Source organism: Oryctolagus cuniculus, chromosome 7 (genome assembly GCF_964237555.1).
Source record: "Oryctolagus cuniculus chromosome 7, mOryCun1.1, whole genome shotgun sequence".
In the NCBI taxonomy this organism is placed as follows: Eukaryota; Metazoa; Chordata; class Mammalia; order Lagomorpha; family Leporidae; genus Oryctolagus; species Oryctolagus cuniculus.
In genome coordinates, this window is record NC_091438.1 from 40,868,097 (window position 1) to 40,886,299 (window position 18,203).

Below are 18,203 nucleotides of genomic sequence, written 5' to 3' on the forward strand. Positions count from 1 at the left end.
CCCGCTCAGATTCAGGCCCAAAGGCCACGTTCTCGGATCTCCAGACTGGACAGGACAATCTGTGAGTTCCAACTTCCACTCTTTGTACACTAACTCACTTTGTGAACTTCTCCTCCCGGCACATGTAGAGCTCATCGTTACAGAAATGTTCACAGCTTGTCTCCTTCTGTGGCCTCTCCTCAGTCGGCTGGAGAGATGCCATAGTGCAAGGGTCATGCTGCTTACTCGGATTCCCTTGTCTGCCAACACTAACATGCTCCCGTCCACTGCAAACACCGTGGTAGCTAGAGCCCTGCAGAAGAGGGCTCTGCCCTCATGCTAGGCCGGGATCCTGGGAACAGCCCAATCTAGCCAACTTATTATTAATGTCTCCCCAAACAGTATGATGTGCCATGGAAAATTTGTTTGGTTGCAAATAAGAGGTTAAACGATTAAATTAAGATAGAAATTGTCCAGATAGTGGATAGGAGGGAAGCCATAAGGATAGAAATGAAAGGGAAAATGATTATATGAATAATTGTACAATATCTAAGTTTCATTCTTCAAATTTTCAAGCTCCCCTTAAGAACTTGAACAGTTCTGTTTAGGTACGTGTATCAAAATTTTCAAGTGCTAACATTCTTGCAGACTTAAAGACATTAAGCTGCCACATGAGACAGCCTCATTCCATAGCAGTATGCATGGGTTTGAGCCCCACTCTGCTTCTGATCCAGCTTCTTGCATCCACATGGGAGACCTGAATAGAGGTCTTGGCTCCTAGTTTTGGCCTGGCATTACACCAGCTCTTGTGGGCATTTGGGAAGTGAACCAGTGGGTGGAAATATTCATATTCATTCTCTCTTTTTCTCTCTCTTTCAAATGAATAAACATAAATAAAAGGACAAGAAGCTGTTTCTTGCCTGTTTTTTTTTTTTTAATGAAAAAAAGCCAGACAGTATAACCTTCAGTTGTTTATCTGTAGCTATGCATTTTTTTGCTATTACAACTTCAACTGCTTTCTTCTAAGAAGAGAGCCTCTGAATCCTGGATGTGTTGCAATGTATTATCTAGAAAGAACCTTTCCAAGAAAGACAAATGCAGAAGACCAGTACACAGGAAGTTGGTCATTTACCCAAAGTCTCCAATTAGGCCACAATAGATACTGATTGATCTCATTTAAATGTAGAATCTAAAATAGTCAAATTCATGGAAGCAGAGGATAAGATAGGAGTTGTCAGGTGCTAGGGGGAGGAGAAGTAGGGTAATGATAGTCAAAGAGGGCAAAGTTTCCATTATGTAGCCCCTATGTTATGGTGATGTAATATATAGTATGATGAAGACAGTTAATATTGTATTATATGTTTGTGAGTTGCTAAACAGATAGACCTCAGATTAAACCTCACTCCTTCACACTCACAGACACACGTGCCCATACTATATAGCAACAAGTAGAAGTAATGGGCACAATAATTAGCTTGATTGTGATGATCATTACACAACATATGCATAATAAAAATATCAAGTTGTATACCTCAAATAAATTAAAATGTTATGTGACAATGATAGGCAAATAAGACTGTTTAAAAAATATGCCCAAGATTTGGGAAAAAAAAATCTCAGCCCACAGTACTTCCCACTAGCTGTGGCCCATGCCCCTAGACTAATAATTTCCTACACTTCTAGAGGATTTTTAGTTTCCAACAAGCTTTCAAATGTACCATGTGTTTAATCCCCACAGCCATTACACAAGATAGGGATTACTAACTTCATTTTGTAAATGAGGAAAACAAATGAGACAGAGCATGCCGCTCTAAGCAGCATACAACTAATGGATGACATGGGGATGCAGCTAGAATTCTGATCTTCTGACTCCTTTGCCCAGCATACCTCTTTTCTCCAAGCTCCTCCTCTTAGGAAGTGGGTAAATGGCATAGCTGTTGTGGTTTCTTTCAACGTCGGGAGCCTACTGATCATCACAGCAGAGGAAAACTTTCTGGGATGGGAGGTTTGTAGGACTAGCATGAAAGAATTACAAATGATTTGACTAAAAATAGCCAAAAATGTAATTTATCATGGAATACATAAACACAACCATCTTCAGAGCAGTGCAAGGTATTTTTTCCTCTTAGAGAGGAATAATGGGTGCACCTGCTTATCACTGCTGACAGCCATCTGGGTTCAAAGTTTCCTTTCTCTCTGAATTGTTTTCTGTTTAGTTCTGGTGGCCATATGCTGACTCATTTAGTTCTCTGTGTACTCCTGATGTAACTTTTTACAAAAGTTTAATTATTTTATTGATTTGAAAGGCAGAGAAGAGAGAGAGAGAGAAATCGATCCTCCATCTGCTGGATCACTACCCAAATGCCTACAACAGGCAATGCTGAGCCAAGAACTCCATCTGGGTCTCTCACATGGATGGCAGAGACTCGAATACTTGAGCCATCACCTGTTGCCTCCTAGGTTACATGGTAGTAGGAAGCTGAAGCATCCCAAGTGGAGGTAGAACCCAATCCTAGGCACTCTGATATGGGATGCGGGTGCCCCACGTGTGGCTTAACCCACTATTCCACAACTGCCTTCTGGCATTACCTTTTTATTCTCTTTACTACTACTTTTATTGTTTACTGCTACTTTTATTGTTCAATTGGCTGGCTTGGTTTAAGCTTCCGAAGAAAACTTTCCCATTGGTCTCCAAAGTACTTTGATTTGCTCTCACTGATTTATGTAAATCATACAGCATCTCACTATCTGAAATTAACTGGCTAAATTTGTTTTGCTTGCTAATTTTCTGATTGACTGTCTCTTATCTTAATAACGTAACCCCAGTGCTTAAAACACTGACTAGAATTTTGAAATCAATAAAAACTTGTTAAATACCCTCCCAAGCCCATTTCTTATTTCTACAACTCTTCTAATATAAACAGTTCATATTTAATCCTAGTAAACATCCTACAATTTCCTTCCTGGTTTATTCACTGCTGCATCCAGTACAAAGACTAGCCCCTGGGACAATTTAGGCACTCAGATGTGTTTCAAAGGACTGAAAGTAGATAGTATTAATTGATGAGGCCAAGGCAACTTCAGCTGGCTGACAAGGTCACAGCAGAAGGTCTGTCTCAGCAAGGCATAAGAAGGACAGCTGCGGTCCTCTTGGTGGTTTTAGGTTTGGTGGGAACTACAAGCTGGAGCTTCCTGGTGGTCCTGCTAATGATTGCTGTATTCCGAATTTTATGGAAGAGCACTTAGTCTCATAACCTCCAAAATGTCCATTGCCTTGTAGAACTTTAATCAAGCAGAATGTTAGTGTAGAAGAAAGGGTTAATGCCTTATGCAAGGTTGAGCTGTTTGTAGAAAAGAATTAAAAGGCAACAGGCTCTCTGGTATATACTTCTCACTGGAATAAAGATAGATGTTAATAAAGCTTTAATTCACTATATGCTACAAATACTACAATGGTTAGGATGTCAAAACTGTAGAATAGATCTAAGTAAACCTTTAAATAAGTACAATAAAGAAATTAAAGAATTACAGAAATAATTGCAAAGAGGGGATACATTTTAAAAAGGGTCTGCTTTGAACTTGGGGCTTCTAGTAAAGATTAGATTAGGAAGGTACTATTCTAGCCTATGTAGCCAATTTCTGCATAGTTCAGCAGCACTCGAGGCCTTGGCTTGTGTGGGCTGCCTGTTGTCTCGCACCTGTCTGTGATTGTAACCCATGCTCTGAGTATGCCCTTGAAAATAAAAAAAAAGTAATTAGAAAAAATGGACAACAGGCTTTTCATTGTAAGAAGAAAAAATCATTATGTGGCTTATAATATAAAAATAAAGTCTGGTGCTAAAAAGCCAGAGCCATGCCATCAGCCTTGCTGTGAGTGTCTCTCATCTCTTCGAGCACTGACACCTCTCACACCTTGGGGCCCCTGGACTGGCTGGAGCTGGTCTCTGGCAATTAATACTCATTTTACTGCTGAAAAAAATAGTGTAGAAATTTTTAATAGCTTCCCACCAACCAGTATATATTGACTCTACAATTATAACTCCAATCCTCTCAAATTTCATGTTTTTTTGCATTGTACTGTGGGTCTTCCCTCATATTGTCCCCAGGGAATACCTGAATACACTGCTGGGGTGGGGGGCTCTAAAATGGAGAAAGGATAAAGTGAAAGAAAGCCAGGGACTTTGACCCTAGAGACACCTGGGACTCCTCCTCCTCTGGGAGTCAAACCTAATGCATATAATGAGTGTGGCTGTTAAGAGGTGATAGAAAATGTTGTAAGGGAGAATGAGAGGGTAAGTGAAAATAAAATTGTATAATTTGGGTAATAAGGCAACATCAGAAGTACAACAAGCATTGATGGGGAAAACAGAAGGCTAGGGAGCCATGAACACTGATGGATACACCCTTTACACAAATGTCCTGCAGTTAAACACATTATGCGAAGGACCTACAGCAGAATCAGAGAATCTAAAGCTTGGATCCAAAGATCCCCACATCGCTTCTGTAGCTCTACAGTGGACAGATACCTATTACACACAGTATATTGAAATAGGTGCTGTGTATACCAAACAGCAATCCAGTTTAGATCCTGGCCTAACAATTGAACTCCTGACCACATGTGTAAGTGCATGTATAACCATATTCATAATTGCATTATGTGTAATGACCCTAAACTAAAGCATTTATCCACTCAAGAGCAGTTTTCCTTCTCTAAGTGGAACCCTGTGTTTTTCCTAGTTTGGGGATGTTCTTTTGTGTTATCTTCTTGATGGCTGCTTTTCCACATGCTGTCCTCTACATCTTTTTAGTTTGATTTTATACTTTCCTTGTTTTTATCTCTCAATGCATTTTGAGGTAATTTCTTCAGAGCTCTCTACTACTTCACCAATTTTATCTTCACTGTCTCTATTGTGCTATTTAAATTGTCCGTTTTTAATAGTAGTGACAATTTCTCATTTCTTGAAGATTTGATTCTGTTTTAAAATACTCGTGTATTTCATCACACCACCCTATTTTTCACTCCTTATTTCCCTTCCTTTAGTTTGCTAAACACTTGAACAGTTTAAACATACTTATTAGCTCTTTCACATTGTTTCATTACCTCCCACACTTGGGATGTGAATTTTCTAGAGTCTGATGACTCTTTTCACAATGTAACTCATTGTCCTTTCTATCATGTCTTCATCTTCATAGGTTTTCTTAATGTTTTGTGTTTTCCTCCCATGGGAGTCCTATCTTCCCTAGTTTGTGGGAAAAATCCATATAAAAATATTATGCCTTTGTTTCTGCCAAGGTCATACAAATGTCAATGACCCTAACAGCTTGTGGTTCACATTCTTTGTAGACAACAAAACATGGAGAACCTAAACCAGTGAATATTACAGTCCTGGAGCTTTAATTCCTCAGGGGTCTTATCTATCCATCTCTCTCTCTCTCCCATTTTACCCAAGGTCTCAGCACATTTTCTTATTATTTCCCAGGGCCAATGGACAAAAGTTTCCTTATCCCTTTGTTATTATACCTGTTAGATGACCCAGCTTTATGGGGGAAGGAGGTCCTCTTTTACAATCATTTCTTCTGTTCTAAAAAAATCTCCTGTCCCTTCAAGAGCATTATAAAAGCAGTCCCCAGAATCTAGGCAAAACTAAAAGCAAAACATCCATGAGCTTCCAATCATCAGCTCACTTATACAGCTGTTTATCATGCCTCTGAATACACATCTGTTCCTTTGAGCTTCATTAGCTGTGTTGCTTAAAATTTTTAGGTTACTTTCTCTGAAGGGAGGAGAGAACTTCCACTTTGATTATGGTCTTGTCTAAATAAGATCAGAGTTGGCGAATTCAAGAGGCATCCATAGCCTTGACAGCTCATGACAAGAGCCTCAGGTGATTACTGACATCATAAATAAGAGTGTCAATTGTTAAATCAACAACAGGAGTCACTGTGCACCTGCTCCCCATGGACCTCTGCCCTTAATGTGGTGTACTATGAGAATTAACGCTAAAACTACTACTCAAACAGTACTCTATACTTTGTGTGTCTGTGTGAGTGCAGTCTGTTGAAATCTCTACTTAGCATATACTAAGCTGATCTTCTGTATATAAAGATAATTGAAACTGAATCATGATGAAGAATGGGATGGGAGAGGGAGTGGGAAATGGGATGGTTGCAGGTGGGAGGGAGGTTATGGAGGAAAAGCTGCTATAATTCAAAAGTTGTGGCCGGCGCCGTGGCTCACTAGGCTAATCCTCCGCCTAGCGGCGCCAGCACACCGGGTTCTAGTCCCGGTCAGGGCGCCGGATTCTGTCCCGGTTGCCCCTCTTCCAGGCCAGCCCTCTGCTGTGGCCAGGGAGTGCAGTGGAGGATGGCCCAGGTGCTTGGGCCCTGCACCCCATGGGGAGACCAGGAAAAGCACCTGGCTCCTGGCTCCTGCCATCGGATCAGCGCAGTGCGCCGGCCGCAGCGCGCCGGCCGCGGCGGCCATTGGAGGGTGAACCAACGGCAAAAGGAAGACCTTTCTCTCTGTCTCTCTCTCTCTCTCACTATCCACTCTGCCTGTCAAAAAAAAAAAAAAAAAAAAAAAAAGTTGTACTTTGCAAATTTATATTTATTAAATAAAACTTGAAAAAAAAAAAGAAAATCACTGCCAAAAAATTTTTAAAAAATTTTTAGATTACATTGCACTCAGTTTTTCAAGCCTTTGAAGTATGTATTGGGATGTTTGGGATCTCTATTTTCTTACCCTGGCTCATTGTCAGAAATTGTTCACTATTCACTTTACAATGACATCTTATCCAGAAGAGGCCATTCAGAACGGGGAAAGGTCTTAAATCATGCAAGTAGGAAACAACTTAAGGGACTGTGGATTTCCAGCCAGTATGTGAACTTCTGTCACAAAGAAACGGGAAGTCATTTGCTTCATAACTGCTTCATTTAGTGGCATCAGGTCCCATGTGTGAAATTTACCAGAAGACAAATTTTAGGTCAACACAAGAGTGAGAAAATTGTTAGAGGTATCCAGCAAAGGATGGTCTGAATCCTTGTGAACTCTGCTAATACAGATGTCCAGCTCAATTTAGATTATTATCTGCCAAGTGTGTGATTGAAAAGATTACCGTGTGGAATTGTATCTCCAGCAGTTCTAAGGACTTTAATTTTGTGACAAAATTCTAATCTTATGAGCTCACATTTCATGGTCTGTGGTTCAAGTGGCCTGCAAATCTGCACTTTTACCAGAGGGACATCAATCTCCAATGAAATGCGCCCAAATCCATAGAATAGCCAAAGACATGGGGAAATGCACCTTTCAAATAGAGACAGGGTGCACCTACCATTTTATAATCTTCCCCATTTTTCTCCATGACTCACAATTTACAAAGCAAATGCTTTTGAAGAATAAATACCATGCCACCAAAACCTGGCTACATCTTCCAGGTTTTTTTAAACTATATGTTGCCTGTTCTATTCTCAGTGTTAGACAAAGAGAGAAAGAGAGAAAGAGAGAGAGAGAGAGAAAGAGAGAGAGAGAGAGGAAGGAAGGAAGGAAGGGAGGGAGGGAGGGAGGGAAAGAAAGAAACTCTATAAAAGGGCTGGAGCTGTGGTGTAGTGGGTAAAGCCTCCGCCTGTGGTGCCAGCTTTCCGTATGGGCACTGGTTCAAGTCCCAGCTGCTCTACTTCCAATCCAGCTCCCTGCTATGGCCTGAGAAAGCAGTAGAAGATGGCCCAGTTCCTTGGGCTCCTACACTCATGTGGGAGACCTGGAAGAACTCCTGGCTCCTGGCTTCAGATGGGCTCAGTTCCAGCTGTTGCAGCCATTTGGGGAGTGAACCAGAGGATGGAAGACTTTCTCTGACTGCCTCTGCCTGTCTGTAATTATGCCTTTCAGATAAATTAATAAATCTTTTAAAAATAATAAATAAAATAAAACTCCATGCAGTAGCATGGAAATTGAGTTCCTACCATGATTTCTCTGAGAGACCATGGCTGTGACCTCCTCAGTCAGTTCCAGTTTCACCCACAGTCCACAACCACAGTGTAGGTTCCAGAGAAGATGAAATGTCAAGCAAGGTTCAAATCAGTGAGAGAAATTGAGTATGGGGAAGTGAACTTGACTCTTAGAGTAGTGTTTTAATTGCTAATGTTTGGTGAGCAGTTTCTACATGCCAACACTCACCAAGTACTTTACATGCTCTTTTCCCTTTTGATGCTCACAACAGCTCGATATGTTAGATACCATTTTCTTTCTTTTTTTTTTTATTTGACAGATAGAATTAGACAGTGAGGGAGAGAGAAAGAGAGAAAGGTCTAGAAAGGTCTTCCTTCCGTTGGTTCATCCCCCAAATGGCCGCTATGGCTAGCACTGCGCTGATCTGAAGCCAGGAGCCAGGTACTTCTTCCTGGTCTCCCACACGGGTGCAGGGTCCCAAGCACCTGGGCCATCCTCCACTGATTTCTGGGCCACAGCAGAGAGCTGAACTGGAAGAGGAGCAACCAGGACTAGAACCCAGCGCCCATATGGGATGCCGATGCAGCAGGCAGAGGATTAACCAAGTGAGCCATGGCACCGGCCCCATACCATTTTCAATCACAGTTTACAGATGAGGAAACCAAGTCTTGGAAATGCAAAGTTGTTAATTTAACAATTGATGTCAATGATCACCTGAGGCTCTAGACATGAGCTGCCAAAGCTATGGGAGCCTTTTGAGTCCACAAACTCCATCAGTATTTAGACAGGGCCATAAGCAAAGTGGAAGTCCTCTCCTCCCTTCATAGAAAAATACATCCTTCTTTGATGGCCCCTTCTTTCCACTGGGGTCTCACAGAGATCCTTCATGTAGAACATTATTTGCCACAATGTCTTGGCTTTCCATGCCAGAAATGCTCTCATGGGCTTTTCAGCCAGATCCAAATGCTTTAAGGGCTGATTCTGAGGTCAGAGTGCTGGTTAGGGAGTTCATCATTCTATGAGCCTACTGTGTGGACTGCTTCCCATGTTGGAACATTCTCTCCTTTTTAATTCTATCTATTATTACCAGACACTTGATCTTATTTATGTGATCCCTTTGACACTTAACCCTACCTATATGATCAATTCCACACTTAATATGATCACTTTAGACACATAAGATGGCATTAGTACCACCCAATTGAATGGGATGTTGAGTCCCATGGCAAGTTTTTAGCTTTACCCTAGAGGTAAGCCCACGCTGACATCACTTTTTAAAAATGAAGATACTGTGGACTGGAAGAGCCTAAAAAGAGGAATTGTTAAAAAGCTTTCCCATTTTATGGGTGAGATATTTAATCTCTCTGAGTCTTGCTTCTTGTTTATGAAATGAGAATCTTGTATATGTAATATGTATAAATCACCTGCACAAAGCAGATACTTGTTATGCCTGAGTCACAATCCAATTTTTCTTAGTAACACAAATCCAGCTTCTCCAACCTACCAATTCTATCTCCAGGCTAATTCCAAGTCATCCATTACTACTTCTGCCATTCATCCAGGAAGATGCTGCACACCTTATTAAGGAGTTGTGAGTCCATTGCTACTATGGGCTGGAGATCTCTCTCATGGTTCTCACCCAGCCTGGAAGTCCTCAAGATGCAAGTTTTTGTTTGATCTGCCTCTAAAACTGTGTGTTTCAAGCTATATTGGAAGACCAATTAGAAAACCATGAAATAGGGGCAAGTATCGTGGCACAGCAGGTTAAGCCACCATGTAGGACACTGACATCCCATATCAAAGCACTTGGATGAGTCACTGCTGCTCCACTTCCAATATAGCTCCCTGCTAAGGTTCCTGGAAAGCATCAGATGATGACCCACATACTCTGGCTCCTAGCGCCTATGTAGGAGACCAGGATGGAGTTGCAGGCTCCCAGCTTCAGTCTGGCCCAGACCTAGCCATCTCAGACATATGGGGAGTGAACCAACAGATGGAAGATATCTCTATCTCTCCCTCTCTCTCTGTAACTCCATCTTTCAAATAAATAAAATAATTTTTTTAAAAAAATCTGCAAAGTCAATCTGCAGACAGCAATTTTACCCTGTCTTCACCTCTTTGTTCTATTCAAGCCCAGAACCAATTTGGTGATACCCACTCACGTTGGAGAGATCTTTTTTACTCAGTCTGAAGATTCAATGCCAATCTCTCAAAAACACTTTTGCAGACATATCCATCAGTAGAGTTTAACCAGCTATTGAGGCATTTTAGGCATTTTAGGTCAATCACCACTGACCATGATTAGTTGTTGTAATTTTTGGGGCAGTATACACGCCAGCACTCCGTTAAGTTTCTTACATACTTTAAATTAGATACTGACCCTATATTCATATCCAGCTTGCCCCATATCCACACTTTCCTGCAAGGAAATAAAATATCAAAGCATTAAGGCCATGACTGTGAGATCCCTGTAATATTCTGTATTCTTTGTAACTTTTCCACGTACTTTTGTAGTGAACAGAAATAAATTCATGAGGGCTCAGTGTGGTATAGCAGGTTAAGCCATCACTTGGGAAGCCCACATCCTATATCAGAGTGCCTGGTTTGCATCCCGGCTGCTCTATACTTCCAAACCAGGTTCCAGCTCGTGCAAGTGGGAAGGCAGCAGAAGATGGCCCAAATACCTGGGTTCCTGCTATCCATATGGAAGACCTGGATAAAGTTTCTGGCTGCTGGCTTTGGCCTGGCCTAATGCTGGCTGTTGTGGGCATTTGTGGAATGAATCAGCAGATGAAAGATATCTCTATCTTTCCCTCTCTGTGTGTCACTCTGCCTTTAATCTAAGTAAATCTTTTTAAAAATGCAAGGGGGAGGGTGGGCATTATGACCCAGTGGGTTAAGCCTCCATTTAGAACACCTGCCTCCCATAACAGAGTCCCTGGTTCAAGTCCTGGCTACTTTGGCTTCCTGCTAATGTGCCAGGGAGGCAGCAGATGATGGCCCAAGTTTTGGGTCCATTTCACCTACATGAGGCATCTGGGTGGTGTTCCTGGCTTCTGGCTTCAACAGGCATTTAGGGAATAAACCTGTAAATGGAAGATAACTCTCTCTCTCTCTCTCTCTCTCTCTCTCTCTCTCCCCCTCTGTTAGTCTGCCTTTCAAATAAATAAAGCTTTTAAAAAGAAAAAGAAAAATTCATGGGAATAAGCAAACAGAGGGTTCATTGTACTTGTTTGCAGGAGTATAGGGAAGGGGAGAATTGGTATCAACCATAACCGTTTGTGTAGTCAGGCTTTTGAGGGGAAAAGTTCAAGGGATAGAGCAATTAGTGACAACCTCCTAGGCAAACAAAATAGGCTGAGTGGCTGCAACTTGGCACTGTTAAGGAAAGGGGCGTGGGAGCAGGCATTTAGCCTAATGGTTAGGATGCTTATATCCTAAACTGGAGTATCTGGGTTCCATACCTGGCTCCAGCCACTGACTTTGCCTCTCAAATAACTATTTAACTATATATATATATATATATTATATATATATTATGATATAAATGTATGTATATATATTATATATATATATATATGCCAGGACCTCCCATCCTTAGGGAAAAAACATGGGGGACCCTAGAAAGTCTCTTATGGCTATCAGATTATGACTCTCCTCTATTTAAAGTAGCAATGGAGTCTGGGGCTGTGGCACAGCAAGTTAAAGCCCCAGCCTGCAGTGCCGGCATCCCGTATGGGCACTGGTTCAAGTCCCAGCTGCTCCACTTCCCATCCAGCTCTCTTCTGTGGCCTGGGAAAGCAGTAGAGGACAGACAAAATCCTTCGGCCCCTGCACTTGCATGGGAGACCCTGAGAAGATTCCTGGCTCCTGGCTTCAGATCAGCTCAACTCTGGCCGCTGTGGTCACTTGGGAAGTGAACCAGCAGATGGAAGTCCTCTCTCTCTGGCTCTACTTCTCTCTGTAACTCTGTCTTTCAAATAAATAAAATAAATCTTTTTTAAAAAACTTTGATTTTTAAAAATAAAATAAAGTAGTATTGCCTGATTTTGCTTCAATTGTCTTTTTCAATATCCCTTAAAAATATTCCAGGCATGGCCACATTTCTTTTGGTTTTATACTCTAAACCCTTATATACCAATTTTTCTTACTGTTTGTCTTTCAAGACTGAAAATTCATCATCTTTTTAGCCTAAGCTCATAAGATCAATTCTCTTTACCAGATCCCCCAAATGAATATCTTTAAATTCCCTCCCATTCTTGCAGGGCTACTCAATCCTCTGCCCAGATCCACCTCCTTCTCTCCCTGACTCTGCCTTTCCCAGCTCTGTGTCAGCACAGATTTGTCCAAGACAAGGAACTCCTAATTGTGCTTGGCACTCTTTCGGTTGCAGCAGCACAAATGTCTTCAGAAAATCAGTGTAGTGAATCCAAAATCCATTCATTTCCTGGTGTGGGGCTGGAAATTCGAAGAGGGTGACCAAGAGACTTCTGAGTTCCTCCCAACTTAAAATTTAATTATTTTATAGCTGTGCTCTTGTCTATGCATAATTAAATTTAGAAGATTTTTATATGTAGTATTTTCCATTTTATATGTACTATTTGCTGTTCTCCAAATATCATTGTTAGTATATCAAATGTAATTTTTAGGATATCAAATATTAATAATAGCTTACACTAATTGTTGTAATACACAATTGTTATAATACAATAATTAATAATAGCTTACACTAATTGCCTTATTACAAGTATTTGCTTACAGGACTACTTTTAACTTTGCAACCTACAAATGTCTATGAGAAATTCCTTCTATCTGAAACCCCCTCATTTTGCCAATTGGATACTAAGAGAGTTTAGTGTAATCTATGAATTTGGGGCACCTGACAAGGCTATTGATGAAGCACCAGCACATCACCAGTCCCTCTGTGTCCTGGTTTTCCCAATATGTTTTATCTACCTTTTTCAGAAGAGGTGATAGATGATAGAACTACTTGGTATTGAAAATCATATTTTTCCTCTGACTACCTGGAACGTCTGAAATCATTTCTCTTCCATTAAAATAGGCATTCACTGGTGCCAGCATTGTGGTATAGTGGGTAAAGCAGTTGCCTGCAATGCCAGCTTCTCATATGGGCACAAGTTCCTATCCTGGCTGCTACACTTCTGATTCAGCTCCCTGCTAATGGCATAGGAAAAGCAGAAGATGCCCCACGTGTTTGGGCCCCAGCCACCCACATGGGAGACCCAGATTGAAGCTCCTGCCTTTGCAGCCATTTGAGGAGTGAACCAGCAGATAGAAGATTCTCTCTCTCTCTCTCTCTCTCTCTCTTCTCTGCCTCCCTCTGTAGCTCTAACTTTCAAGATAAACAAATATTTAAAAATAAGTATGCATTTTTTACAACCTATATTTGGTGTCTCTAAACAGTTCCCTCGCTGTAATACAACTACCCTCCAATATTTCTGTGATTCAAACTTTCAGCAGACTTTAATAGAAAAATCTGTTTATATGCTTATAAAACAAATATCCGTATAAAATAAGTTCCCTGGTCATGCAGGAAGAGAGGGAGGGAGGAAGGAATGAGAGAGAGAGAAACAGAGAGAGAGAGAGAGAGAGAGAGAGAGAGAGAATGAGAATATGAGAGCACACTGGAGTAGACTTGACCTGAAGTTCTACTTCCCCCTAAACAATATTCTCAGGCTAACCACTTTCTCTCCCCACCCCTAGCAGTGAGCTCTCCTCCATATCAACATTATGTCTCATGCACAGAAATTCATTTTATCTCCTTCCTTGTCTCTCACCATGTCTTTAAATGATCTACCACAGAATCCCAAATATAGTCTTTTAGCCTGGACTTACCTATTCCTGGCATTAAACTTTTCCACTGGATACACCTCTCCTCATTAGAGACTTCTACTAGTTGTCCTCACTGCTATCTCTCCCAGCACTCAGAACACTGTCCAGCATTACTGAATGAAGGTTGAATAAAACTACTGCTTGGTGTTTAAGGACAAGTGTACCTCATTAACCAAAAAAGTATATTTAGTGAAACTGGCCTAATGACTATCAAAGGCTAGCTTCACACTGATTGACAATGCTATTCTAGGATGTTCTGGCTAAACATATTCTAGGATATTTAGACTAAACTTGAATTGGGAAGTTCCATTTTCTCTTTAGGTTAAGTTGCTTAATAAAGTGCACAGATGCTAATGATCTGGTATCAAACATTCATATGTAAAGAAAAAATGTCATATAAAAGAACTTCGTGATTCACCTTTTCCTACAGTCAATAATTATCACCTAGTATAATTGTTGATTGCCTGGTTTTTTTTTTAAGCTTTATAATATAAGGTTAAACTCATGAGAAGTTAAAACAATCTTCATGATACCAATCTGATACCAATACCTCCCATCTGAAGCACAGACCCACCAAAATGGTTGTATGGATAAAAATGTGCATGCAAATTAACCTTATTTTTCCTTTTCCCGAGCCTGTATATGAATATAAAATTCCAAATTTGTATTACACATGCAAATTATAAAAGTGGAAACATATGTTTCATATTAAGCCTATAATTTAAAATTTCCAGTTGCCAGTTAAGAAACTGTGGTAGATTCAAAATAAGTACAGGAAGCAGGTTTTTAGGCTAGAGTTAAGATCCTACATCCCATATCAGAATACTTGGGTTCAATTTCAAACGCTATCTTCTTGCCTATGCAAACCCTAGGAGGTAGCAATGACAGTCCAAGTAATAGGGTTCCTGCACCCATGTGGGACTCCTGGATTAAATTCCTGACTCCTGGCTCTGGTCTGGCCCAACCCCAGCTGTTATGGGCTTTTGGGGAGTGAATCAGCAGATAGAAACGCTCTCTTGCGTGTGCTCTCTCTCTCTCTTTCTCTTTCTCTCTCTCTCTCTTTCTCTCTCTTTCTCTCTTTCTCTCTTTCTCTCTTTCTCTTTCTCTCTCTCTGGAATCCTGAGCAATAAGTGGTCCACAAAGAGGGAGGAAGCAGCCAGTAGGACTAAGTGCACATACCTATGCTTGGTCTTCCCACCAGGAACTAAGTACTAAGAGCATACTCCAAGAGGTAGGAACAAGACTAGGCACCTGCACCTTAACTGTGTTGCCACCCCTGATTAAAGTGAGTGAAAACAGTTGCTCTGCAGCCCCTAGCTTTGAACCATGTCTTCTATGCCTGAAGTTGGAAGTGAGCTTTTACAAAGAATGTCCACTAACACTCTCAAGGCCAAAGTTTGAAGAGAGGGCATTGGTCCTTGTCACCAAGACTGCTGAGTAAGCATAAGAGGAGGTAAAATATCATGGTAGGAGGAAAGAAATTTTCCCTACTACAGCCATGCTAATTGCTTTTAACTAATTTCAACTAATTAGCCATGCTAATTGCTTTTTACTGACTGACAGGCACCCTGTGTTTTTAAAGAAAAACGACTATGAAGGAGAGTAAGGTTTCCCAAAAAGCAGAGGCAGACGCAGTCCGCTTACTCACCCTTCTGATGATGATCTGAGTCACTGGGTCTGAGCCACTCGACCTGATTCATGGAACCAACAATGTGAGGGGAGTTCAGAGTAGTTCTTTGCCACTCAGTGACAAAGAATTAAAATGCCAGCAATAAAGGGGCATGAGCAAAGCAAGTGAAAGTAGATTTTATAGAGAAAGAGATTCCTGCTCGCCAAGAGGGGTTCCCAAGGGAGGGGTCCATCAAGGTCTAGATATTGGAGCTTAAATAGGAAGTGCATATCAATTGATTGATTCTTCTATATTGTTTCAATGCGACAGGGGTCTGCTTTGTTTTTCCTTGTCTCTTTGTGTAGTGGTCATGTTTCCTGACCACTTAACAAACACTACCACATCAACCACATGGGAGATGTGACAGGTGGGAAATATTATTGACCTGACCAGTTAAGGCAGGGCATGCCTACCTGAGCAGCTGCTAAGCATTGAGACATGTGCTTTGAGATGTGTTTTTGTATGATTCCAGACCCTAGTTTCTTATATGGTTACCTATGGGTATGGGACCCATTGTGTTCCCTATCAATCTTCTCATTTTCTTAGGGCAATGTCTTTTGTCTCATCAGAGGGATAGCAGGTTTCATACAAACACCTGGTTCCTTATTCCCACAGGGGCCTTTCTCAACTGCCTAATAACCCTTCTAACTCCTCACATTTGTAGCATGTCTTTAAATATAACATATCTTTAAATTCCATTTGCATTCAAACTTTTGGAAGTCCCCTCATATTCGATATATGAACATGTGCTGAACAAAAGTACCCAGTATGTGCATGATTAAGCTCCTGGTTCCTCTCCAGCCTCAGATCTATCTTATACCAGTTTTCTCATCTTAGTCACTGGTATTTCCATTCTTATAGTTGTTCAGGTACAAACTTTGGAACCATTCATTACTCCTTTCTTTCCTCTAGCCCACAGTCCAACCCATCAGAAAACCCATCAATTCCACCCTAAAAATACAGCCAACATCTTACTGCTGTTCACCATCTCCACTATAACTACATACAAAATGCCAAGTTGGACTCTGCAAGCACTCAGTTTGATGACTTCCGTGTAAGCCCTCAATGGAGTAAATGTTGAAAATTTGGATGTATATAAATATGTCAACTTCCTCTTAATTGGTCATTGGCTTTTTTTGGCTTTTGACAAAAGCATACAGTACTAATTCTGTAACTGAGAACACTTAATTTTATTGGTCTCAATTTCCCCCACTTGTAAAGTAGAAGTATTAATATCTATTTCATAGAGTTTTATAAATAATTTGAAAGTTGATTGACAGCCTCAACAAGTTTATGAAAGACAATATGCATTATCTTTCAATTTCACTTTTCCATGAGCTTTCTGAAACCTCCTCATGTGTGAAGAGTTTAACTTGATGTCTAATACAAACAAATCCCCAACGTAACTGTTTTATCATATGCAAGGGCATAGTAAGAAAGACGTTTAGCCTTTGTTCTCAGTTCCTAGCAGAGTTCCTAAAACCCTTGGAACTTTCAGAATGACAATGATGATAAAGAGAATCTTTTGTTCTAATAAGGTAACTCTGGTTACCTTATTAACCCTTAATAACCTTAAAATAGGTTATCTGGGCCCCTTAATAACCTTGAAACAGAGGAGGTAGCCACCAGCTTTGATCAGAAGCTTGAAATTTTTAGCCCAAGCCCATCCCCAATCTCTGCGGAGGAGTGACTACTTTGAAGATTGACTCAATCATCAATGCCCAATGACCTAATCAGATCTACATAATGAAACCTCCTTAAAAACCCTTATATGACAAAGTGTGGGGAGCTTCTAGGTTGGCAAATACACCCACAGGAGGGTAGCACACCCAGCTCCAAGATAGAGGTTCCTGTGCTAGAACCTTGCCCCAAGTGCCTCCTCACTTCTTTATTTGTATGCTTAATAATGACCTGAAACAGCATTTCCTGGATTGTTCTAGAAAATTATCAAACACACAAAGAGGGCAAGAGAATTATTGACTATGTAGCAAGTCAGACAGGGATGTCGATAACCTGGGAATCCAATACTTGTAACTGGCGTCTGAAAGGGAGGCAGTCTGGTGGGATTAAGCCACCAGAGCTGTCAGAGGGTTGGAGAAGTAGTGCGCTCTGGAAAGACCCCATGTATTTGGTCAGTGTGAGAAAAAAAAAAAAAACATATCCATTTAATTATAATACATTATTGTATGCATGAATATAATCATGAGGTAAGTGCTTACAGGAATTGGGGAAACTTAGTTTTAGCTTCCAGACCCAGCCAAAGCCCTTCAAAACATAACAACAACCTAATCTGTAGAATTAAGGAGTTAATACATACAGGGAGTTAAAGCTATAAGTCAGCTGACCTTAAAAATCAAATAAATGTCCTGAATTATTCAAGTGACCTCAGTGTAATCTCAAGGGTGGTTAAAAGGTTAAAAGTACAAAGGTTAAAGATGGCAGCACCAGGATTTAGCCCAACGTTCCTGGTTTTAAAAATGGAAGGAGAGTCATGGGCCAAGAAATGCAAACAGCTTCCTTTAAAAAAATTAATTTATTTGAAGGCTGGCGCCACAGCTCACTAGGCTAATCCTCCGCATTGCGGCGCCGGCACACCGGGTTCTAGTCCCAGTCAGGGCACCGGATTCTGTCCCGGTTGCCCCCCTTCCAGGCCAGCTCTCTGCTGTGGCCAGGGAGTGCAGTGGAGGATGGCCCAAGTGCTTGGGCCCTGCACCCCATGGGAGACCAGGATAAGTACCTGGCTCCTGCCTTCAGATC

The 18,203-nt window shown here is 41.0% G+C and overlaps 1 long non-coding RNA gene across 1 annotated transcript in view; it reads left to right on the forward strand.

The window, feature by feature from the left end:
- Window positions 1–18,203, forward strand: part of LOC138850393 (uncharacterized) — a 35,458-nt gene that overhangs the window by 14,687 nt on the left and 2,568 nt on the right. The window lies entirely within an intron of this gene.